At 37.4% G+C, this 25,861-nt stretch overlaps 1 protein-coding gene across 21 annotated transcripts in view; it reads right to left on the reverse strand.

The window, feature by feature from the left end:
* The window catches only part of NRXN1 (neurexin 1), a 1,110,559-nt gene that overhangs the window by 172,766 nt on the left and 911,932 nt on the right, over positions 1 to 25,861 (reverse strand). The gene's annotated exons all lie outside the window — the stretch shown is intronic.

The raw sequence follows: 25,861 nt of genomic DNA on the forward strand, positions 1-25,861 counted from the left end.
TCATTTATACCTAAGCTAAGATGAAGTTAAGATATGGGTATCTAAAAGTGACTACCTCTCTGAATTATGCAAAGCAACATTCTAAGTGCAAAGTTTGTGGCTGTTAACTTTATAATTTCATAATACAAGGCAGCAAAGAGAAACATGTGCTTATGTCCTCTGTCTTTGAGAGACACCTTCTCTAACAGCAGGGCTGTCAACTCTACCATGAGTTCAGTTGATTTTTAAAGCATGTGGATTTGCCCTTAATCAGTAGCACAGAATACTTGCAGTGTGGGCCCTTGTCAGAGTACATAACCTCAAACTGTCTGCAGCTCACCTTTTATCAAACCTCAGTTGAGAGGAACGACATGGGGGAAAAGGGATGCAAAGGACATATAGTCCATCCATTGCTGCAGAAATTTAAAATCAGAATTTCAGAAACCAGAAGATTTGGACCACATCCTCTTGACCTCTTGCTGGATTCTCATCATTGAACTAAGCAGCAAGAGCATGGCATCAGTTTACACTGAGGGTTATTGCAAAAAAAAAAAAAATCTTGTATAACACTGCATTAATTGAAGGGAAGTATTTGAAGATGTTGTTTGGGACACTGGTCATTGCCATTGTCTCCTTCTATAGTTCTTATTCCTGGTTCTTGGTGTCCATAAAAGATCTCTTTCTTATAATAGGTTAGTATGGTTTTTCTTTTTTTGTGTTTTGATTTGTTTTGGGCTTGATGAACAATATGACTTAAAAATCACATTTCCTTTCTGACATTGGTTATTAGGAAACTCAGAGTCAAAGTGAGTAGGGAAATTTTACAAGCTGCACAGACCCCTGCTATACTGTTTTCCCCTGGGCTTATTTTTATTTTCTACCATATTTCTCAAGATCCTTATTTTTAAATATATGCCATTGTAAGGCATTTCGGTTTTTGGCAGATTGATTCAGATGATAACTAAACAACAGGATTCCAATAAACACTAACCTTTTATCCAAGGGCCTATAAAGACATCTTTAGACATCTTTTTAGCATAGGTCTTTGGTGCAAACACTCATTGTTTTTTCATTTTGGTAGAATTCCTATTTGCTCATTTTCAGTAAAATATTTAACATGGCATATTTATATTTTAACACGTATGTGGTGTAACTCCATAGGAAATTTTTTAAGAATATTATTTAAGAGGTTTATTATCTTTATTTAAACCACACTTCTATAGTGTTCTAAGCACTTTACAAATAAATACTAACTCTGGTATTTCTCCTAACAGCCCCAGGAAAGAGGTACTATTTTATCTGCATTTGACAGATGAGGAAACTGAAGCACAGAGTGACTAAGTAACTTGGCTAAGGTCACGCAGCTAGAAAGAGAAAAGCTGTGATTCAAACCCAGGCAGTCGGGCTCCAGAGGTTGAGCTCCCACTCATTACACTAGGCTGAATTTTAGGAATATTGGGTCATCTTCTAGCTGCAGTTAACAGATTTGGTAAATCTGGTTGTTCTTTGTTACCTGTTTTATCTTTCTGGCTAGAGTAGGAGCACCATGGAGCCTCTTACTATGCTTTGCAGATTGTATGTATCAATCAATGCGTGCTTAAAATAACTTTATAGAGGATAGTAAGCAACTGATATGTGGACATGATAGGATGTTAAAATGGACTCTTTTTGTCTCAGTTTCAGCTGCAATCCTGAGATACCAATAAGTAAAAAGCAAACAAACACAGATTTCTACTTCCATTTTACAAAATGAGGTACAAGATTGCCTAAGCCAGACTTGCAAAGAAGAGCACTGAAAACTGCTTTTGAGACCCTGAATTAATTACCTGTTTGCAGCCCATTAAAGAGGCAAGAAAGACCAAGAAGCGATTGATAATTAGAAGAGGATTTTTAAATGTGATGTGATTTGCGTGTGCCTCCAAGGTAGAAGGTTACTTTTCCCTTATCTTAGGGGTGCACGGGAAAGGGACTTTAATGGAACATCTCAGAAAGTTTGATACTTGTCTCCTGGAACTTGGGGCAGTCGCTGGGGTAATCAGCAACCCCAGTTGCCCTTGCCTGGGATTTGACGCTTGCCTGACAAATCTTCAAGGGGAGAGACTGTGACTGCTAATGCTCTGATGGCAGAGCAAGAAGTTATTACTGCACCAGGGCTCACCTGTACATTAGTTTGTTAGAAGGAACATGTGAGCATTATACATGGACCATGGGTTAGAGAGCCAGCACTGAATTGTGTTGTATTCTATCCAAGAGGTCCCCTGGGGAGAGAGGTGGTGAGTAGTTAAGACAACTCAAGAGAAAGAACCTGGAGTTGCAGTGATGGGTGCCCAGGGACTGAGGCGGAAATCCTAAATGACCATCTGAAGGATGTGGTTAAGAGAACTAAAAAAAAAAACCCACCAAAATGCCCCCCAAGAGTGCCCCTCAGTGTCAATCTTAAGCATGGGCTAAGCATAGCTAGACAGTTACTATTGTATTAGCCAAGTAAGATCATTTCTGCCCCTTCTCTCCTCTTCCTTCTCCTGCTTCATCCCTGGAGGAGTCAAGGAGGAAGAAGAGTAAACATCGTGTAAAGAAGAGGAGAAACAACCCTGCTCCCTCACCCAGTGCAAGTGACAGCTCTAAGGCAGCCCAAGCAGGGGTAAAGGGATAAGGGACTGGCTTTAACTGAAATTGTATTTATTATTACAAAGGAGTAAGCTGAAATTACTTATGTCTAAACACGAACAGATGATTTTTTTTGTTATCTAAAAATGACCAAGGTAGTGTTGAGACATTTCCTAGACTTTACTGGGGTCAGGAAGAAATATTCGACAGAACAGGTTTAAATTCCTGCTGGAACCTAGGAATCAGCTCTTTCACCATAACAAGTACATGGAGATATTTGTTACTCTAGAGCTGATTGTTTTACTGTCTCTTCTATTATAGTCATGCATCTTATCCCAGGATAGATGGAAAGAAATTCTTCAAGTTTCCTACTTGTTCTGATAGGAAGGCTATAGTAGGCTATTTTCATCAGAGTTCTAATCAGTAAGGAGATTCAAGTTCTGTGAATAGATGCATTACAATGCTAAAGATACAAAATGCACCAAACTCTGAAAAAGAGTCTTTTACCTTATCCATAAATGTTTCTGCAACATGAAATGCAAAATGCTTATTTTCTAGGGTAAATGCCCATATTTCTCAGGGATTCATTTCTTGCAACATAGTAAAATAAACTATTAAGAAACAGTGAGAATTGCTGATACTTGGAAAGCTTCTGACTTTTAAATGATGCCCATCTTTCCCTGCATATGTTGATTCTTCAACTTCCAACATCTTTAACATCTCATGGATTCCAACTCCAGAGACAGCTAGACCAGAACTGAATACGACCAAAGTAGGTTCAAACAATAGACTGTACCCTAACTCAGACATTATTTACCCCACCCCAGGTTGCATCAAGTCCTTGAAAAACAACTTAAGCATAAATAATAGCCAATGGGCCAATTTTTTTCCCTAAAAACAAATAAATTAAAACGGCATATAAACTATAAAATATTAATATCAAGCATGTTTAGAGGACCAATATTTACAATTCCATTCAGAAAGTGTAAATATTCTCAAAACACATCCCTCCCATATTGACAGGATAGCAAGTCATTTCAATTATATAAACAAAACTTGCTAAACTTTCTTGCCAATAGATAATTACAATTAAAAAAATTTCATTTCAAATTCTTATTCTCTGGGATTAAATGTGATCGTCCCTGGCAAATTCTCATGACATTGCATTAGCAAAACCAGCAGTAATTTCACTGGACATGTACTGATTTTTCAACTTTGTGTCTTCCTTGAAATAGATAACTGGCTCACACCATAATTTCAAAAATCTATTATGAGAATATCAGCAACGAGGCATTTATAATTTAATGAAGTCTTTCCATGGATTCATTAAATAAATAGTGACAAAGGTAATTACTGATTTTTTCACAAAAGCTCATTTCAGAATAAGGATTATATTATTAGACCAAGTTAAAAGGAAAAATGAAAGATGACACCAGAAAGGAACTTGAAAGTTTTAGCAAGTGACACCATAGTTAATGCATCTCTTAATTCCATCTGCAATCACATATTCATTGGAAAAATATTTGTTTTAACAAAGATCAAGATTTAATGGTATACTCAGTCTCTTGGGCATACTTCAAGCAGGATGTTTGTGTGTTATAGATGCAGATGTATTTCAATCTATATGCATTCGAAACAGATGAAACAGAATACACATATATAAAGCTTTAGCTTCTGTATGGCATACACATATGTCCACTGCTTCTTTTCCCCTACTCTGGGGTTGTTATGAAGAAGCGTTTGGCTCAACTATGTCCAGGAAACCAGTACATAGTGAAAAATTGTCTTTTTATTGTTGTTGTTCATTTATTTATCATACTCTTAGAGTATCACTAAGCAAGTGAACAAGTGTGCAACCCAGGATGGCATGTAGGTTAGCAAGGAGGTTTGTTTATGGTCTATAAGCTTCTTTTGTGCAACACAATACAGTTCTATACTCCAGGGCCCCCCTTTAGAGAAAACTTGACGATGTCTTCAAATGCACTCAATGCTCGCGCTCATTTCCGAGCGCAGAACAACTCCCATGGTCCAAGTCTACATTGTCAACTGAAGTCGGAGTCAGGCTGAGTGTTATGTTTTGCCCTTCCAGAGACTAACCCTCACCAAGGAACAGAGGTTTTAAGGCTGAAGGGGACTCTGGGGCCTATAGTCACTGTTTCCGGGAGTAAGTGACACTGCAGAGGACGAGAGTCAGAGAGCCGCCTGTTCTCTCACCTCAAAACAAACACACTGATTCAGATCATTGCTAATTTAACCCCAAAACATTTCCAAATGAATGACTTAGGGGCCCTACTGGCTGGTAGAGATTGTGTTTACCAATCTAGATGGGCCATAATGTCAAGAAGTGGTTTGGGTCCAGTTATTTTAACCTGGCACTGAGCTGGAAACGCAACCTCTCCCCCCAAAAGAAACCCCACACCATTTCAAAAACAAGAGGTTACCGCTCCCGTCTTCCATGTTCCCTACTGATTTATACTTTTTTATTCATTCAGCTAATAAATAAAATTTGAATAATATGAATTCTGCATTTGCTAAGTGTGTAGACAATACAAACATGTAAAGTGTGTTCTCTGCCCTTCAGGAAGGTTTCAATCAAATTGAGAAGATAAATCATGCATGCAAATATTCACACCCACAAAAGAGTTAAGGGATTGGCAGGCAGGAGCAGAGCAGCACTGTTGGGGAGGGTTCCAAAGGTTCTCAGGGAGCCTCCGACTGTGTGGCCAGCGTTTGGACAGCTGTAATACAGCCAGTGGATCCCAAAGATACCCAGGGACATAGAAGATATGTTCCCTCTGTCCCCCGTCTCTCTTTCTAGGCCCTACATACCAGAGGGCTCACCGGGTACCAGGCACTGAAAAACATACCAGGTATCTACCTGAAACTCCCAGCTGACCTAAAAGTTAAGTGTTACTTTCCCCATCTGCTCAGAGAGTTTAAATAATGTGCCCCGACTCATATAGCTAATAAATATCAGTACTGGAACCTCACCAAGTTGGAGGGACTTTGTAAAAAAGAATGTCTTCGTGTCCATGTTCCAGAAGATCTTGAAACCAAGGCATGCTCAGAGAATGGAGTTAAGAGTAGGGCTACTGAAAAGTACACCTTTCTTTTTAACTGATTACATTTCATAGCGCCACACAATAAGGAACCAGAAGTGGCTGAGATCTAGGGTGATACCACCTTAGAAAGATCTTCTTTAGGGTCATACATTCTAAGAAAATAGTATTTTCATTTTCTCATCAAATCTTCATTAAGGATAGTATACCTTTCTTATTATATCCCCATTCTTTGGAATGCTATAGCTCCTCTGATTCCATGAAACTATATCCTGACAATGATATCACTCTCCTGAAGGCTGCATACATCACTCATCTCTTCATCCTCAGACTGTCTAATAAAACTCTGTAAGCTCACGACAGTCCTCCCTCACACCCTGTTTTAGGTGTTAGTTTTTATGTACCTGTTTTAACTCCTCAACCATATTAGAAAGAGCTTGAGGGTAAGAAACAAGACTGACTTATTCCTTATTATATCCTTCACAGTACTTTGTGGACTACCTCTACATTTGTAATTTTCCAAAACTCTTTCACATACACATTCTTTTTTTAGTTGAAATCTAATTCACCTATCATAAACTTTGCCCTTTTAAAGTATACGCTTAAGTGGTTTTAGAACATTCATGAGGTTCTGCAACCATCACCACTATTTAATTCCAGAATGTTTTCATCACGATGCAATTTTCTTTTGATGAGATAATGCATATAAAGTTCTTAACACACTTAATGGCCACTCAGCACCTGTGAGCTCTATTATTATTTTTTTTTGAATTTTATTTTATTTTTTTATACAGCAGGTTCTTATTAGTCATCAATTTTATACACATCAGTGTATACATGTCAATCCCAATCTCCCAATTCATCACACCACCACCACCCCCCCGCCACTTTCCCCCTTTGGTGTCCATATGTTCATTCTCTACATGTGTGTCTCTATTTCTGCCCTGCAAACTGGTTCATCTGTACCATTTTTCTAGGTTCCACATATATGCATTACTATACGATATTTGCTTTTCTCTTTCTGACTTACTTCACTCTGTATGACAGTCTCTACATTCATCTATGTCTCTACAAATGACCCCATTTTGTTCCTTTTTATGGCTGAGTAATATTCCATTGTATATATGTACCACTTCTTCTTTATCCATTCGTCTGTCGAAAGGCATTTAGGTTGCTTCCATGACCTGGCTATTGTAAATAGTGCTGCAATGAACATTGGGGTGCATGTGTCTTTTTGAATTATGGTTTTCTCTGGGTATATGCCCAGTAGTGGGATTGTTGGGTCATATGGTAATTCTAGTTTTAGTTTTTTAAGGAACCACCATACTGTTCTCCATAGTGGCTGTATCAATTTACATTCCCACCAACAGTGCAAGAGGGTTCCCTTTTCTCCACACCCTCTCCAGCATTTGTTATTTGTAGATTTTCTGATAATACCCATTCTAACTGGTGTGAGGTGATACCTCACTGTAGTTTTGATTTGCATTTCTCTAATAATTAGTGATGTTGAGCACCTTTTCATGTGCTTCTTAGCCATCTGTATGTCTTCTTTGGAGAAATGTCTATTTAGATCTTCTGCCCATTTTTGGATTGGGTTGATGGTTTTTTTAATATTCAGCGGCATGAGCTGTTTATATATTTTACAGATTAATCCATTGTCCGTTGATTTGTTTGCAAATATTTCCTCCCATTCTGAGGGTTGTCTTCTAGTCTTGTTTATGGTTTCCTTTGCTGTGCAAAAGCTTTTAAGTTTCATTAGGTTCCATTTGTTTATTTCTGTTTTTATTTACATTACTCTAGGAGGGGGATCAAAAAAGATCTTCTTGTGATATATGTCAAAGAGTGTTCTCCTATGTTCCTCTAAGAGTTTTACAGTGTCCAGTCTTACATTTAGGTCTCTAATCCATTTTGAGTTTATTTTTGTGTGTAGTGTTAGGGGGTGTTCTAATTTCATTATTTTACACGTAGCTGTCCAGTTCTCCCAGCACCACTTATTGAAGAGACTGTCTTTTCTCCATTGTATATGCTTGCCTCCTTTATCAAAGATAAGGTGAGCATATGTGCATGGGTTTATCTCTGGGCTTTCTATCCTGTTCCATTGATCTATATTTCTGTTTCTGTGCCACTACCATTACTGTAGCTTTGTAGTATAGTCTGAAGACAGGGAGTCTGATTCCTCCAGCTCCGTTTTTTTCCCTCAAGACTGCTTTGGCTATTCGGGGTCTTTTTTATCTCCATACAAATTTTAAGATTTTTTGTTCTACTTCTGTAAAAAATGCCATTGGTAATTTGATAGGGATTGCATTGAATCTGTAGATTGCATTGGGTAGTATAGTCATTTTCACAATATTGATTCTTCCAATCCAAGAACATGGTATATCTGTCCATCTGTTGGTATCATCTTTAATTTCTTTCATCAGTGTCTTATTGTTTTCTGCAGACAGGTCGTCTGTCTCCCTAGGTAGGTTTACTCCTAGTTATTTTATTCTTTTTGTTACAATGGTAAATGGGAGTGTTCCCTTAATTTCTATTTCAGATTTTCCATCATTAGTGTATAGGAATGCAAGAGATTTCTGTGCATTAATTTTGTATCCTGCTACTTTACCAAATTCATTGATTAGCTCTAGTAGTTTTCTGGTGGCATCTTTAGGATTCTCTATGTATAGTATCATGTCATCTGCAAACAGTGACAGTTTTACTTCTTCTTTTCCAATTTGTATTCCTTTTATTCTTTTTCTTCTCTGATTGCCATGGCTAGGACTTCCAAAACTATGTTGAATAATAGTGGTGAGAGTGGACATCCTTGTCTTTTTCCTGATTTTAGAGGAAAAGTTTTCAGTTTTTCACCATTGAGAATGATGTCTGCTGTGGGTTTGTACTATATGGCCTTTATTAAGTTGAGGTAGGTTCCCTCTATACCCACTTTCTGGAGAGTTTTTGTCATAAATTGGTGTTGAATTTTGTTAAAAGCTTTTCCTGCATCTATTGAGATGATCATATGGTTTTTATTCTTCAATTTGTTAATATGGTGTATCACATTGATTGATTTGCATATATTGAAGAATCCTTGCATCCCTGGGATAAATCCCACTTGATCATAGTGTATGATCCTTTTAATGTGTTGCTGGATTCTGTTTGCTAGTATTTTGTTGAGGATTTTTGCACCTATATTCATCAGTGATATTGGTCTGTAATTTTCATTTTTTATAGTACCTTTGCCTGGTTTTGGTATCAGGGTGATGGTGGCCTCATAGAATAAGTTTGGGAGTGTTCATTCCTCTGCAATTTTTTGGAAGAGTTTGAGAAGGATGGGTGTTAGCTCTTCTCTAAATGTTTGATAGAATTCACCTGTGAAGCCATCTGGTCCTGGACTTTTGTTTGTTGAAAGACTTTTAATCACAGCTTCAATGTTATTACTTGTAATTTGTCTGTTTATATTTTCTATTTCTTCCTGGTTGAGTCTTGGAAGGTTATACCTTTCTAAGAATTTGTCCATTTCTTCCAGCTTGTCCATTTTATTGGCATAGAGTTGCTTGTAGTAGTCTCTTAGGATGCTTTGTATTTCTGCGGTGTCTGTTTTAACTTCTCCTTTGTCATTTCTAATTTTATTGATTTGAGTCCTCTCCCACTTTCTCTTGATGAGTCTGGCTAATGGTTTATCAATTTTGTTTATCTTATCAAAGAACCAGCTATTAGTTTTATTGATCTTTGCTATTGTTTGCTTTCTATTTCATTTATTTCTGCTCTGATCTTTATGAATTCTTTTCTTCTACTAGCTTTGGGTTTTGTTTGTTCTTCTTTCTCTAGTTCCTTTAGGTGTAAGCCTAGATTGTTTATTTGAGATTTTTCTTGTTTCTTAAGGTAGGCTTGTATTGCTGTTAACTTCCCTCTTAGAACTGCTTTTGCTGCATCCCATAGGTTTTGGATCGTCGTGTTTTCATTGTCATTTGCCTCTAGGCATTTTTTGATTTCCTCTTTGATTTCTTCAGTGATCTGTTGGTATATAGTAATGAATTGTTTAGCCTCCATGTGTTTGTGTTTTTTACGTTTTCTTCCCTGTAATTGATTTCTAACTTCATAGCGTTGTGGTCAGAAAACATGCTTGATATGATTTCAATTTTCTTAAATTTACTGAGGCTTGATTTGTGACCCAAGATATGATCTATCCTGGAGAATGTTCCATGTGCCCTTGAGAAGAAAGTGTAATCTGCTGCTTTTGGATGGGATGTCCTATAAATATTAATTAAAACTACCTGGTCTATTGTGTCATTTAAAGCTTGTGTTTCCCTATTAATTTTCTGTTTGGATGATCTGTCCATTGGTGTAAGTGAGGTGTTACAGTTCCCCACTATTATTGTGTTACTGTCGATTTCCTCTTTTAGAGCTGTTAGCAGTTGCCTTATGCATTGAGGTGCTCCTATGTTGGGTGCATATATATTTAGAATTGTTATATCTTCTTCTTGGATTGATCCCTTGATCATTATGTAGTGTCCTTCCTTGTCTCTTGTAACATTCTTTATTTTAAAGTCTTTTATCTGATATGAGTATTGCTACTCCAGCTTTCTTTTGATTTCCATTTGCATAGAATATCTTTTTCCATCCCCTCACTTTCAGTCTGTATGTGTCCCTAGGTCTGAAGTGGGTCTCTTGTAGACAGCAATATATATGGGTTTTGTTTTTGTATCCATTCAGCAAGCCTGTGTCTTTTGGTTGGAGCATTTAATCCATTCACGTTTAAGGTAATTATCGATATGTATGTTCCTATGACCATTTTCTTAATTGTTTTGGGTTTGTTCTTGTAGGTCCTTTTCTTCTCTTGTGTTTCCCACTTAGAGAAGTTCCTTTAGCATTTGTTGTAGAGCTGGTTTGGTGGTGCTGAATTCTCTTAGCTTTTGCTTGTCTGTAAAGCTTTTGATTTCTCCATCGAATCTGAATGAGATCCTTGCTGGGGAGAGTAATCTTAGTTGTAGGTTCTTCCCTTTCATCACTTTAAGTATATCATGCCACTCCCTTCTGTCTTGTTGAGTTTCTGCTGAGAAATCGGCTGTTAACTTTATGGGAGGTCCCGTGTATGTTATTTGTCATTTTTCCCTTGCTGCTTTCAATAATTTTTCTTTGTGTTTAATTTTTGCCAATTTGATTACTATGTGTCTCGGCGTGTTTCTCCTAGGGTTTATCCTGTACAGCACTCTCTGTGCTTCCTGGACTTGGGTGGCTATTTCCTTTCCCATGTTAGGGCAGTTTTTAACTATAATCTCTTCAAATATTTTCTCGGGTCCTTTCTCTCTCTCTTCTCCTACTGGGACCCCTATAATGCGAATGTTTTTGCGTTTAATGTTATCCCAGAGGTCTCTTAGGCTGTCTTCATTTCTTTTCATTCTTTTTTCTTTATTCTGTTCCGCGGCAGTGAATTCCACCATTCTGTCTTCCAGGTCACTTATCCGTTCTTCTGCCTCAGTTTTTCTGCCATTGATTCCTTCTAGTGTAGTTTTCATTTCAGTTATTGCATTGTTCATCTCTGTTTGTTTGTTCTTTAATTCTTCCAGGTCTTTGTTAAACATTTCTTGCATCTTCTCGATCTTTGCCTCCATTCTTTTTCTGAGGCCCTGGATCATCTTCACTGTCCTTATTCTGAATTTTTTTTCTAGAAAGTTGCCTATCTCCACTTAATTTAGTTGTTTTTCTGGGGTTTTATTTTGTTCCTTCAAATGGTACATAGTCCTCTGACTTTTCATCTCGCCTTTCTTTCTGTGAATGTGGTTTTTGTTCCAGAGGCTGCAGGAGTGTAGTTCTTCTTGTTTCTGCTGTCTGCCTGCTGGTGGATGAGGCTATCTAAGAGGCTTGTGCAAGTTTCTGTATGGGAGGGACTCGTGGTGGGTAGAGCTGGCTGTTGCTCTGGTGGGCAAAGCTCAGTAAAACTTTAATCCGCTTGTCTGCTGATGGGTGGGGATGGGTTCCTTCCCTGTTGGTTGTTTGGCCTGAGGCGACCCAACACTGGAGCCTACCTGGCTCTTTGCTGGGGCTAATGGCGGACTCTGGGAGGGCTCACACCAAGGAGTACTTTCCAGAACTTCTGCTGTCAGTGTCCTTGTCCCCATGGTGAGACACAGCCACCCCCCACCCCTGCAGGAGACCCTCCAACACTAGCAGGTAGGTCTGGTTCAGCCTCCTTTGGGGTCACTGCTCCTTCCCCTGGGGCCCAATGTGCACACTACTTTGTGTGTGCCCTCCAAGAATGGAGTCTCTGCTTCCCCCAGTCCTGTTGAAGTCCTGCAATCAAATACCGCTAGCCTTCAAAGTCTGATTCTCTAGGAATTCCTCCTCCCATTGCCGGACCTCCAGGTTGGGAAGCCTGACATAGGGCTCAGAACCTTCACTCCAGTGGGTGGACTTCTGTGGTATAAGTGTTCTCCAGTTTGTGAGTCACCCACCCAGCAGTTATGGGATTTGATTTTATTGTGATTGTGCCCCTCCTACCATCTCATTGTGGCTTCTCCTTTGTCTTTGGATGTGGGGTATCTTTTTTGGTGAGTTCCAGTGTCTTCCTGTCAATGCCTATTCAGCAGTTAATTGTGATTCTGGTGCTCTTGCAAGAGGGATTGAGAGCACGTCCTTCTACTGTGTCATCGTCCAAGTCCTCTTCATCCTCCAACTCGCTGTCTGCGATTGCATCGGCGACAAGGCCAGGGCCAGGCTCTTACTCCTATTATTATTATTCTTACATTTGGAAAACAATGTTTTACTTCACAGTAGTTTCATGGAAGTTAATTAAAATAATGCTTGAATTATATAGCCATTACACTTTAGTTAGAACACATAATACCTCATTGATCTTCACAACAATTTATGAAGTAGCATATCTATTTTGCAAATAAAGAAGCTAAAGCTCAGAAAAGCTGAAAATTGACCAAAGTCAGAGCATCTGTCTACCATTTGACTTAAGAGGGAACATTCTAAAATCTACTCATGCTCACCTATGGGATAAACTGTCCAGCCACTGTTTGTACTGAAGCAGAGTCTGCTTAGACAACCCTCTACAACCCCTGTCATGTCAATGATACTATGGTTCTACAAAAAGCTAAATGGATGGCTAAGCAGCTTGTACAGAAGGAGAACAAAGAAAGAAAGAGAGAGACGGAGAGTGAGGGAGGGATGGAGGGAGGGAGGAGGGAAGGACTAGTTTTTTGAAATGAATCAAAAGCACCTAAGTTTGAATTTGAGTCTTAGATTTTTTTTTCATAATTTATACAATAGCTGAGATCTAGGATTGTATTATATATTTAAATCAGAAATTCTTCAGTTTATGAGGCGAAAGGGGATATCCCACTAGGTCGATGATTCAGAGTAACCTAGGAGGCCTTTTGTAAACCATACGTGTTTTTTCCCTGAGAAATTATAACTCTCCTCTCCAGGGGGGATGGGAGACTTGTCTTTATGGGTAAGAACCCTTGTCTTGCTACGTTTGTAGGACTTGATGGTGGTGGTGAGAATAAGGGTCAATGAGTTCTTCTCTTGAGGACGGATAGACCCTGAGTTCTGGTGATAACACCGACTCTTCAATGCCTCCATTTCCTCACATTGTCTTTCCTTAGACGAAATTAAATCAAGAATCAGAATAATGTTGGAATGAAACTAGCCCACTAAATGACTGGCGGGTGTGTCTTTGAAAGGGGCAATTACCCTAATGTTGCTATTTTGAGACTATCTCTATTTTGTTTGTTTTACCAGTTGAGCCAATACTGGATTATCACTGTATTTTAATAGACATTCTTGAAGTATTATGAAGTTTTCCAATGTGGCCATGGGTTCAGAAATGTAATCAATCCTTTTTCACGGTACTTTCCCATGGTTCAAATAGCATATCTCTGCATGAAGCCATACAACTGTAGAACGAAATGAAACTAATTTATCCTCTTGGGAATCAGAGTAAGCTAATTAAGATCATTAATTCTGCATTTCCATTCACTGAAATAAATAGCAACCATCATAAAACAGAAATACTCATCTTTAAATGTGTCCTGATATATGAAGAATGTGTTCCATCATTAAACTTTTTTTCCTCTGAATAATCAAAAAGCAGAAATCAAACAGATTTTGATTTGGCTGGTGACCTATCTCAGGTTCTTAATTTTTCACAGGTAAGACCTCTGGTTGAATATTTAGCCCAGTGGTCTGGCATCATGACAAACCCCTGGGGTTGCTGTATGGAGATCTAAGGTGACATTGGCTTAAGTTAAGCCTTGTCAAAAGTTCAGTGGGCTGGTCACATACGGCTTGGGTTTTTTTTTTGTTTATGTTTGTTGATATGTTTTATTATTGCTGCCTTTAAAACACTTGTGGGTGTTAAACTAGCTTTGATCAGATTTCTTGGTCATTCAGAAAACTGTGTGCAATAAATACTGGGTTTCCGGTGCTGATTAAAACCATAACATTTGCTTCCCTGCTTTTCTCTGATTCCTTATCTTTGGACCATTACACTGCTTGTTATTACCTCCACCAGGAACCCGACAGGGATAGGATATTCAGCTCTATGAATTCCAGTAGCTGTTGGCATTTCTCTGTAAAATTGTTTCCCTATAAAAGAGGTTTGGGATTATTTGTGTATTTCATTTACCTGTTGTATCACAGAACCATCATTTTCAAGGGGAGCTGACTATGTAATTGCAGTCTGACTCTAATGTTCCAAATTTCCATAGCACGGAGCACACCATTTTTCAGACAAGAGACAAAACATCTTTGGATGGTGAATTTAGTCCTCTACATGGTAAATGTTACCTTAGTAACTAGGTTGTAAGTAAAACAAAGTTAGCCTTTGTATTAAACACACCTTTAAGAAACAAAAATATATTAAGAGATAAATGCAATTATTTTTAATGACTCGGTGAGTGCTTATAAGCTGTGCGTGAAATGAAAAGGTTAGTTTGGAAGGGATATCATTTTTTAAAGTTGTGTTTGTAAATTGTGAAAAATAATAGTGAGGTAATATTTTCAGGTGTGTTTGATGAACTGACTTCTAAAAAATGCTATCTTGGGTTTCATAAGCCTCAAGCGGAGCCCTAACTTGAAACGCATTCCAAGAGAAAAGCTGACAGTGCTACCTTTCTCCTTTTTGTTTTTATTGACTCCTAGTCCAGGATGACCTGTTTACATTCTTAGAAAAAGCAAATGTGTGCATATGGGCAGAGAAATGCATTCACCAAAGACTATTTTCTATAGAATCAGCAAGGCTCTATTATCCCCAGTGTGGTAAGTAATAATTTCTGAAGCCATCAAAAACAAATCTATGTTTATGTGTGTAATTTTGGCACAAAAGAGTTTTCAGAAGAGAATACAGACTCTTTAAGGTTGAAGCTCCCGATGATTATGATCTTTCTTCGTCTTAATAAAATAATAATACTGCCACGAAAATAAAGTAATGGTCAAGAAACATTTAGCAAGTATTTATTAGGTACAGTCCATTTCATGAAAACACTACCACTCTTTCCAGGACTTAGAACTTTTAAAATGTATGTAGGTTGTGTTTACATACATTCATTTTCCTAAATTATATGATTTTCTTGCATAAATGATACTCAAATTTTGGAAATATCATAACACGAGTTGAAGCTTCACATTTATTTATTTATTTATCCATTCATTCACTCATCAAATACAGATGGATTTCCTACTATATTCCTGACATTCTGTCAAATTCTGGATAAACAGTGGTTAACAAAACAGCGCCACTGCCATTACGAAGCTCTAAGTCTCTTATTATTTCTTTATACATTAAAATTTATATTAGCATATTAAGTATGCTAAGTGTCATGAAGGAAAAGGGCAGGGTGTTATGAGAGGCATTGAATGATTCAGGAAAGCCTCTTTGAGGAGCTGAAGATGTGAAGAAATCAACAATGAGAGTAAGAGTTTTCCAGGCAAAGGAAACAGTATGTGCACAGGCCCTGAGGAGGGAAAATATGTATGTATAAAGACAGATGCTTTTATGTACAAATGCAGATTCAGATATTAAAAAAATGGACTCTTTGTAGTGACAGAGATATGTAAATTATGTACGAACATATGTAGGGATTATCCAGAAATTTTATCTAGGAGATAAAACTAGATTATTGAATTATACATTAAAAAAGTAAAATATATCATTTGCAGACATAAAGCAATTGGAAAATAGATAGCTAATCACATTTTAAAAATCTTGCAATCTAAGAATGGAAAATTGTTGATGTATATGTAGAACCTAACAGTATGTATTTTGACATTCATCTAATTGTTTGTTCCTAAGTTTCATTCAACAATGTGCTTTATGAAATGTAATGTATAAAGACTTTCTGAAGCAACAGGGACACTACATTTTCTAAAAGTCATTTGCTTCTACAATGTCAAAAAATGATTCATCATTCTGTGCTTATATTTCAAAGCTAATGTAACATGTTTAGTTTCTTTGTGGGGTAGAATGTCTTGTTAACTCATTTCTCTAGAGAGCTCTTTTATCTCAAGATGTAGCAAGAGTTCTCTGTACACTTTTCCCCTTAAAAAGTTTGAAATCATTTGACTTGTTTTTCAAGTACCCTCTACAAATTAGTTGAAGAAAGGAAAGTTTTCACCTTTGACCCTTTTACCTTCCCTGCTCTGGAAGAGAAAAATGAACAAAGTTCAATGTTTGAGTCCCTAAAATGCAGGTTTCCAGGTAATAAACAAGTCATTTTAAACAAGAAGATAAATTTTCATCTAATTATTTTTCTGGAAAATTTTTGAATAAATGAAGTCAGAAGATAAATTTTTCCTGCAACTTGGCCTAGAAATTTGAAGCCAAAAACACACAAAGTGTTCAAATCCAAATAATTTATGAGCATTTTGAACTTGAGGTAAATATTCATTGCTAACTTCTCCAGAGCAGTTATCACTGGGGGTTCCTTGAGATCATCTCTTTTCATGGTTCCCCTGGAAGAGCCAGAGTGTATTTTGAAGAGACCTGTGTATTCTGATGACACATTAAAGCCAGAGTGAGAGGTAAGTATTGGGAGCAAAGTCAATTTATTAGCCACCTATCAAAAGAACACATGTTCTCTCTCTCTCTCTCTCTCTCTTTTTCTCACTGCTCTGTCACACTAGACTTCTATTTCCATGAATGTAGCACATTCTGTCCCATCTCAGGACCTTTGCTGTTCCTTCTGTCTAGTTATCTCTTTCCTTGTTTCCCCCATCCTCAAATAACTGATCCCCTATATTGGGGGTGAAAAAGAACCTTGAGAACTTTAGGGTGAAGCTGGTCATTGACTCTGATGAGCAAAAGGACAATGCTTGTCTGTGAAAAATGCCCTTGTATGAAGCAAGAACTGAAGAGTGGATACCCATTGAAGTACAAAACACACTCACTTAAAGGTCTGCCCTGACAATAGTTGAAAAGCCAGTGCCATATAGGAAGGCATGTCTCATTTGATTAACAGTATTCTCCAGTGGACTTCGGGTTATCTGTGATAAATCTTTCATCATTAAAAATCACAGCAAGGGGCTTCCCTGGTGGCACAGTGGTTGAGAATCTGCCTGCCAATGCAGGGGACACGGGTTCGAGCCCTGGTCTGGGAAGATCCCACATGCCGCGGAGCAACTAGGCCCGTGAGCCACAATTACTGAGCCTGCGCGTCTGGAGCCTGTGCTCCGCAACAAGAGAGGCCTCGATAATGAGAGGCCCACGCACCGCGATGAAGAGTGGCCCCCACTTGCCACAACTAGAGAAAGTCCTTGCACAGAAACGAAGACCCAGCACAGCCATAAATAAATAAATAAATAAATAAATAAATAAATAACCCAAAAGTTAAAAAAAAAAAAAAATCACAGCAAGATTCATATGCTATGATCTCATACCCAACTTATATACTTCCCTTGCCAAACAGGTCCACTCTTTCAAAATGAACATAAATCAAAACTCATTGAGAAGATAAAAAACCCTTGAGAAATTAATCACAAATATCTTCTAAGGCCAAATGGAAACCATATCCAACTTATTCACTGTTTTGTAATATTAGTGCCCAAGCTTTCCAAATGAGTGGCAACTTAAGAAAGGCTGTACTTGGCAGTGGATGCATGATGATGAATTGATGATGATGGTGATGCTGATGATGTTAAAAGCTACCCTTCCTGGATACTTGCTATGTTGCAGGAACTCTTAAGCAGTTTATGAGAAATACTATATTAGAATATATGTTATTATTTCCATTTATTTGATGAGGAAGCTGAGCCTCAAAAGGTTTAATAACTTGCCCCGAAACAGATGCCTAATAAGCATCAGAGCTGTGATGTGGTCTCAAGCAATCTGGTTTCAGATTTTGTGTGCTTAACCATATTTAACTACTATGCTTCTCAGAAGGGGTCCAAGGTGCTCAAAGGAGATTGCAGCTTAGATGTGATATTAGTAAGCCTCTTGGAATCAGAGAGATGCTAGCATCCTTGCTATTGTATATACCAAGCAATACATCAATTACTTTTCAAACCTTCACTCCTTTAATCCTCACAGTAACTCTATTTGTCAACCTTATAATCATCATGTAGAGGATATTTGAAACTCAAAGCAAGTATGTGACTTCTCTGAAATCACAGAGCTAAAACATCATCTAGTCACATTCAAACCAGCCTATTTCATTCCAGACCAATGCTTTTTAGTCGCAGCATGCTGTTTCCCTCTGCACACCTTTCAAGATCCCCTGGAAGTAGAAGAGGCCACATGAGAGTGCCCTGGGGCCTCAAAATCCTTATCATCTTATAAGGCTTTGAGCACTGACAAACCTGCCAAGATGGAGGTAGGCAGAGCCCAGCAATTTTCTTTCATGGGTATTAAAAGAGTCCAGGTGTTCAGAATTACTAGTAGGCTAAATCTTCACCTGCATTAGGGTCAGAGCAGCTTTTCTCATACTTCAGGAGCCCTGGGAACAGAAATGCATGCACAATACCCTTTAGGTTTTATTTTAATTCTGGGTATCACCAGATGCTCAGAGACTCTGTAATGGAGGAGCAACTAGAGAAATGGCCAGTGTCTTTCCTCTCTCCCTCCTTGCCTGTATCCCTGATTTTACTTAGTATCTTTTTTTTCTTCCCAACTAGCAGATGTATTTAAATCATTTTTAGTATTAGCTGTCATTTTGGAAAGATGTGCTCAAACTTCCAATCAAACCCAATAGAATATATCATCATCCTAACAAAGACAGTCATGGAGTTGTTTGCTAAATAAAATTTATGACTCCGTTGGAAAGGAAATGAGAGATTTCATTGTAGTTTCCCAATAGTGATAAGCCTAATATTTAAAAAGAAATATTAATAACTTTCCAGCAGATCAAATCTGTGTGTCACAATCAATAATCAAGCAAATATGGATCTAAATTCTGTAACCAGGTTTACTGTATCAAAAAAACAATGTATAGTACTATTATAAGAAGCCTTTAAATGGTTTCATAAGAAATGAAATACACCATCATTAGCTATTTCTTATATCACAATAATAAACATAATTTAACAGGTAGAGTTGCTGAAATTTGAAATATGAATTGACCCATTAGAAATATTTTTAATTATAATTTTTCAACTTTCTTAGTTAACTTTTGAGGTCATGATTAGAAATGTTAATATTCATCTTGTTTCTTTTTCTAATTCATTTAACGTCTCTCTTAAAAACACAATGACTATGTCACAGACCCTTTTAACCCTCTCCTTCCATAAATATTTCAAAGTTTCATTTATAAATCAAAATTCTTCAAATTGTTAAATTTTTATCTTAGTTGTTTGAAAAAGCCCTCTCAATCATTGCCATCTTCTCTTTCTCCCTAAGCCTGTAAGTGTGGATCTAGTTTTTCATGATAGCATTTTTAATTTGAGCTAATTTTATGCAAGATGCTGCCCAAGAATGCCAGATCTAAGAGAATGCTTCATGCAAGAAATCATAAAGATAGGACCCGTGCTGCCCTGAAAAATGAACAGAAAAATAACAAAAACACTTTCTCTTTAAGCAAAGAGCATATTTTGATGTCAAAAAAGAAAGAAAGAAAGAAAGAAAAGAAAGAAAGAAAGAAGAATATTTAATATTGGCTCTGGTTGCACTCCAATTAACTAACAAGTAACGATCTATAATTAACTCACAGATTCAACAATGACACATAATGATAGATGAGTAAGAGATGTGGGAAGCAGTTAAGTTTGGACCAAGATGCAACACATGTGAACCCAGCACAACTGGTTTGGTGACACGAAGCTTCTGATTAGCTTTCCTAGTCAAAATTAAATGATTCCGTAGTCCTTTGAAATAATGATAATATGATTTCCTGTTTTAATAAGCGCTCTCAGTTCTCTCAAACTTTGCTATTACAATTTATTTTATACCCAAAGAATGCTGTAAAAAGAAATTATGAAAATATTTTCAAGACAGATTTATAAATTTATTTTCTAAATTAAAATTCTATCTTAGCATTTCATTTTATTTTTATTTTTACTGCATTGTTGACTCATAGTTTAGCTTAAAACATCATAATGTCCAATCTATGCTATAAGAGCTCGACTATGTCAACACATTTTCCTAATAAATAACTGTATCGACATTAGCACAGACCACCAAAATGCACTGATTATGGATGATATATGGTTAACGTGCACCATACACGATTATTGATTAAAAAGTAGGCAACACTCAAGTTCTCCAAATAAATGAACAAAAAAAGAGAAAATTGATAACACCTATGTATTGACTCATTCACTTTACTAGTCATAAAAATGTTCTATTGTTCTCCTATTGGTAGTTTAAGAGAATGCCTGTAAACTGAGTTTCCTTTTAAAATATCAGGACTCTAAAAGATAAAATTGTCAACATTGTCTGCTTCTCATTTCCTTTCCAAAACTTAGACCTCTGAATTGACTCCTGTTAGGTATAATGCTTTATTTCCATTTATTTTCTCAGGTTATTTAAAACTTTAAGTTACAAACAACTATTTATTTTGGAGACCATCAACACAGGAAATTCATAGGATTTCTCCTGGTCCATTATTTTAGATTACACCATGATGCACCAGGATACAACTGGTGAGAGAAATGAGGACTTTTGCCAAAGATTCCTAAAATGCTGAAAAAGAAAATAACAAAAATCTTAGAATAGGAAAGAGGTCTTAGGCCCAAACTCTCTACCAATGGAGGAAACTGTTCTAAAATATCTCTGACAAAAGGCATTTGAAACCTGCCAGTAATGTTACTACTTCTCAAGGCAGCCTATTCTTTTTGAAAATCCTTTTGAACCGAAAGTTACCTCTCTTTAATGTGTCTGCAGTATGGATCAATATAGTGTAACCTGTACACTTTTCCCATAGGACAACCCTTCGCCTTTTTGCAAACAGTTATCCAGTCCTTTTCCTTCCACCCTCAGCTCAAGTCTTCTCCTGGAGAGTCATTTTCCATTCTTTAACTATCAATCATTAAGAGAAATTCTTCTAACCATTCATCCTTCAGATACCCAGCTTGTTAATAAACTTAGATTCTAAAGGACCTTAATAGAACATATTAGCTTAAATGCAACACATAAGATGGGTGCTAAACAGTATGCTATCTTCCTTAATTAAGGCATTATTCTCCCATCAACATTGTCTGGGTTTTTTAATAGTCACACTCACTAGTTGCTTTTAGTAAACTAAAATTCTCAGACCTCCGCACACTGTTCATTAGCAAGATCTCTGTATTTATTCTTGTGGATTTGAAAATGCAATTATAGGATTTTAACCACCCCCTCCAGATCTTCCATCTGTGTTGGTTTTACTCAAACCTTTTTCTTCATCCAAAATAGTCCCTTCCAGCTCTGCTGTCTGAAAACAAAAACTCTCTTATTTATCTTGGGCTTTAACTTCCTCAGATCCATATTACCCTTTCTAGTATATCATTCTGCTTGATAGAGAAGATAAACTCTAAATAGGAGTAAAAACCCCCAGTTTTCTCTCTTCACCTGTCATTATATCCTTTCACCTAAGCAGATGCCTTCCTGGTCCACCATTCTCCAGAAAATAAAAACCCCATTTTCCACAAGACTGCTTATTTAGACTTTAATCTTAATGAGTCTATATTTACTGGCTCAGAGCAATCTCTCTCTCTCTCTCATCATATTTGGTTTTACAGACATATCTTGAAATACCTTTTTAAAATATTTTGAGTTTTGAACTCTTCTGTGGAGACAGGATCCTGAGAGCTTTGTCGTGGCTTTGACACGCAGTGTAGAACTCAAGTGTCAAATGTGCCTGCAGGTGTGTCCCAATCCCATGTGAGACAAGCCATTGCTTCCTTTAGTAAAATTGGGAATAAAAATCATATCTGCCTCAGAGATCTAACAAGGATTACATGAGATTTTTTTTAAAAAGCAAAATGTTTAAAATAATGTCTAGGGCTTCCCCGGTGGCGCAGTGGTTGAGAACCTGCCTGCTAATGCAGGGGACACGGGTTCGAGCCCTGGTCTTGGAAGATCCCACATGCCGCGGAGCAACTAGGCCCGTGAGCCACAATTACTGAGCCTGCGTGTCTGGAGCCTGTGCTCCGCAACAAGAGAGGCCGCGATAGTGAGAGGCCCGCGTACTGCGATGAAGAGTGGCCCCCGCTTGCCACAACTAGAGAAAGCCCTTGCACAGAAACGAAGACCCAACACAGCCAAAAATAAATAAAAAATAAATTAATTAAAAAAATAATAATGTCTAGGTCAAAGTAAGTTCTCAATAAATATAATCTATTACTAGTATGTTAACAATACATTCCTGGATATAAAATAATCATCAAAAGAAATCAGAAATTAGATTCTTTGTCTTTTGAAATGTGAGACAGTCAGGTGCCTTTGCCATTTCTGTTGCCAATATCTGGAATGTGCTTCCCCTCACATCTCTTACGGCTCCAAAAGTCTAAATCCTACCACCTTTTGATGTCAAGTCCAAATATTACCTCTTCCAGAAGGTCTTTCCTTATATACTTTCCTGAAGCCTTCACTACCCTTGGACCTGATTCTTGCACTGTGAGGATCTTGAAGGTACTGAATTTTTACAACTCATCCTTGCAGCTCATTATCCTGCATGAAACTTGAACCCTAGTAGGTGCTTAATAAATATCTGTTAGATGAGTCAATGGCCCACTCTCTGCTCCAGCCATAATTAATTTCTTGTGCTCCTGATTTTTCACATCCTCATTGCACATAACTATTTACCATGCACCGTAATTATTTGTACATATAACGCCTCTGCTCTACAGGACTTTAAAGCTTTTTGAGTACATATATGTCAAATTGATCTTTGGCTGCCACACAATGCCTCAGCACATGGGATATACTAAAAATATTTTTGAATGAATTATTGTCTGCTTTTCACTATTGCTACCGTATTTTCTGTTTGTGAAAGTTTTGAAATCTGTACCAAAAAAGGATTAGCTATAACCTGCCTCGTTCTAAAGCATCTGTTCTATAATCCAATGACCACACCTCTGCCTATACAAGTGATCTAACTGTAAATGCCTTAACTCTGAAAAGCCTTTGGAAAGTTTAAGTCCAACTGTAGGAGAATCATCTTTTTGTGACTCTCTTGGTCCTTAATGCTCATTTACAATCCATCTTAATATGTTGGAAAATGAAGCAGGAAGATCATATAATTTGTATCAGGCCCTGCCTGATACTACTAGTCTTGGGTCCCTCTACGGAACTCCTTAATTTGGGGTGTCATTACACTGAAATGACTTCCATTGGACATTAATTATTCCCTTGGTCAATTAATCATTGAGTATCTCTATCCATGCAGGGGACTATACAAGTCTATCAAGGATACAAAGCAAATTCAGAATCTGTTTCCCATTTTTGAAGATAAGGTCCTTATACACACATATTGATATATCCATGTAAGGCACACACAAACTGAACTCTAGTGATGTAAAAAAAAACACATAACAGACTTAAGAGAAAATGTTTGCAAAAGACCTATCTGATTTTTAACTAAAATAAACTCTTAAAACTCATCAATATGAAAACAAACTATCAAATTGAAAAATAGGCCAAAGAGCCAAATAGACACCTCACCAAAATAGATTTATAGCTGGTGAATACACACATAAAAAGAAGCTTCAAACCATCTGTCATTAAGGTATTGCAAATTAAAACAATGAGATACCACTATACCTCTATTAGAATGGCCAAAATTCAAAACACTGACAACATCAAATCCTGGCAAGGATGTGGAGCAACAGGGACTCTCATTCATTACGGGTGGGAATGCAAAATGGTACAGCTATTTTGGTAGACAGTTTGGCAGCTTATTACAAAACTAAACATATTCATACCACACAATCCAGCAACTGCACTCCTTGGTATTTAAACAAAAAGGCTGAAAATTTACGTCCACACAAAAACCTGTACATGGATATTTATAGCTGCTTTATTCACAATTGCCAAAACTTGGAAGAAACCAAGATGTTCTTCAGTAGGTGAATGGATAAACTGTGGTACATCCAGACAATGGAATATTATTCAACGTTAAAAAGAATGGAGCTATCAAGCTTTGAAAGGACATGAAGGAAATTTAAATGCATATTACTGAGTGATAGAAGCCAATCTGAAAAGACTGCATATTGGATGATTCCAACTCTATGACATTCTGGAGAAGACAGATCTATGGAGACGGTAAAAGGATCAGTCATTGCCAGAAGCCGGGGGTAGGGGAGGAAAAACAGGCAGAGCACAGAGGATTTTTAAGGCAGTGAAACTACTCTGTGTGATACAATAACAGTGGATATATGGCATTATACATTTGTCAAAACCCATAGAATGTACAACACCAAGAGTCAATCCAAATGTAAAGTATGGAGTTTGAGTGATAACAATTGTCAATATAGGTTCATTGATTGTAAAAAAATGTACCACGATAGTGGGGGATGTTGATAATGAGGGAGGTTACACATGTGAGGGGCACAGGGTATATGGGAAGTCTCTGTACCTTCCATTTAATTCTGCTGTGAACCTAAAACTGATCTAAAAAATAAAGTCTACTAAAACAACAACAACAACACCACAGTAGGACCACAGGGTGGCGGGGGGTGGGGGGAGAAACACATTTCTGAGGATGCCCAGGAGTTTACCCAAGCTGAGATAACACCAACAGGAATCAATATTCCTCGAGCACTAACTCTCATCCTGTCATAGTTGAAGCAGTTTATGTGCACTTTCTCCTTTAATCCCTGCAACTACCCAGAAAAGGAAGTACCATTATTATCTCCATTGTGTTTATGACCTGAGACTCACAATGGCCAATAACTTTCTCAAACTCACACAACTAATGTGGGGTATAAGTAGGATACGAATCCAAGCCTGTCTGACTGCACAGCCTAGGTTAACCTACACGACCTGCCTTGAAGAAAAAGGAGAAATCAGGCAGGCAAATGCAACAGGAAGAGCAAACCAGGTGGGAGAAATCAGACATGCTCCTGAAAATTTTGCATCTATGACAGTTTTATGCCTCATTTGTTTTTATTGACTATTTCTTCAAAACTACTAGCATATGTCCAATACAAATGGAGGCAATAGTCTTTCTGTTACATTAGAATTACATACATATGTATATTTATATTCAATTTATAAGCAGTCTTATTAAGAAGGCTTATTAAGAAGAAATAATTTTCACAGGGTCAATCTTGGGTCTAAGTAATTATATTTGCTATCTTTTTAATACTAGTAGTTAGATTTCTTGCCTAATTGATTTTTTTCAAATGTGCCTGAAGGCATAACTTGAAATTCTTCTAAGGTTCAACCTCTCTTTTCTACTGTGACTAACAATGTTTAATACAAGGCAAACACATTACAGGCTGAAGGAATAATTGCTTGCACCTCTTGCTGGGGTACTGTAAAAAGCTACGCAATTTTTGTTGATCTTCCACTGGCTTGACTATAGCAATTGAAGTTTATCAGAAAGATTTATGACATGTTATTTCAGGCTCTAACAGATGACTTTGGGAAGCTGGGAAAACTCACTGAAGTTGAAGTTATTATCTGAACCTCACAGGGGTAATTAGAGATACAACCTAAAGTGTTGAGTCAGCAGTGAAAAACACAAGAAATTAAAACCTTTGTCTGTATTTGGGGAAGAAGGTGGAAAATGAAAAGATGTGTAATGAAAAGAAACCACACATTCAAATAGCAAAGTCAAAGATTAGACCTGGAAAGCATTTCCCAAGCTATTTGGAGA

This window comes from Eschrichtius robustus, chromosome 15, assembly GCF_028021215.1.
Source record: "Eschrichtius robustus isolate mEscRob2 chromosome 15, mEscRob2.pri, whole genome shotgun sequence".
NCBI classification, from domain to species: Eukaryota; Metazoa; Chordata; class Mammalia; order Artiodactyla; family Eschrichtiidae; genus Eschrichtius; species Eschrichtius robustus.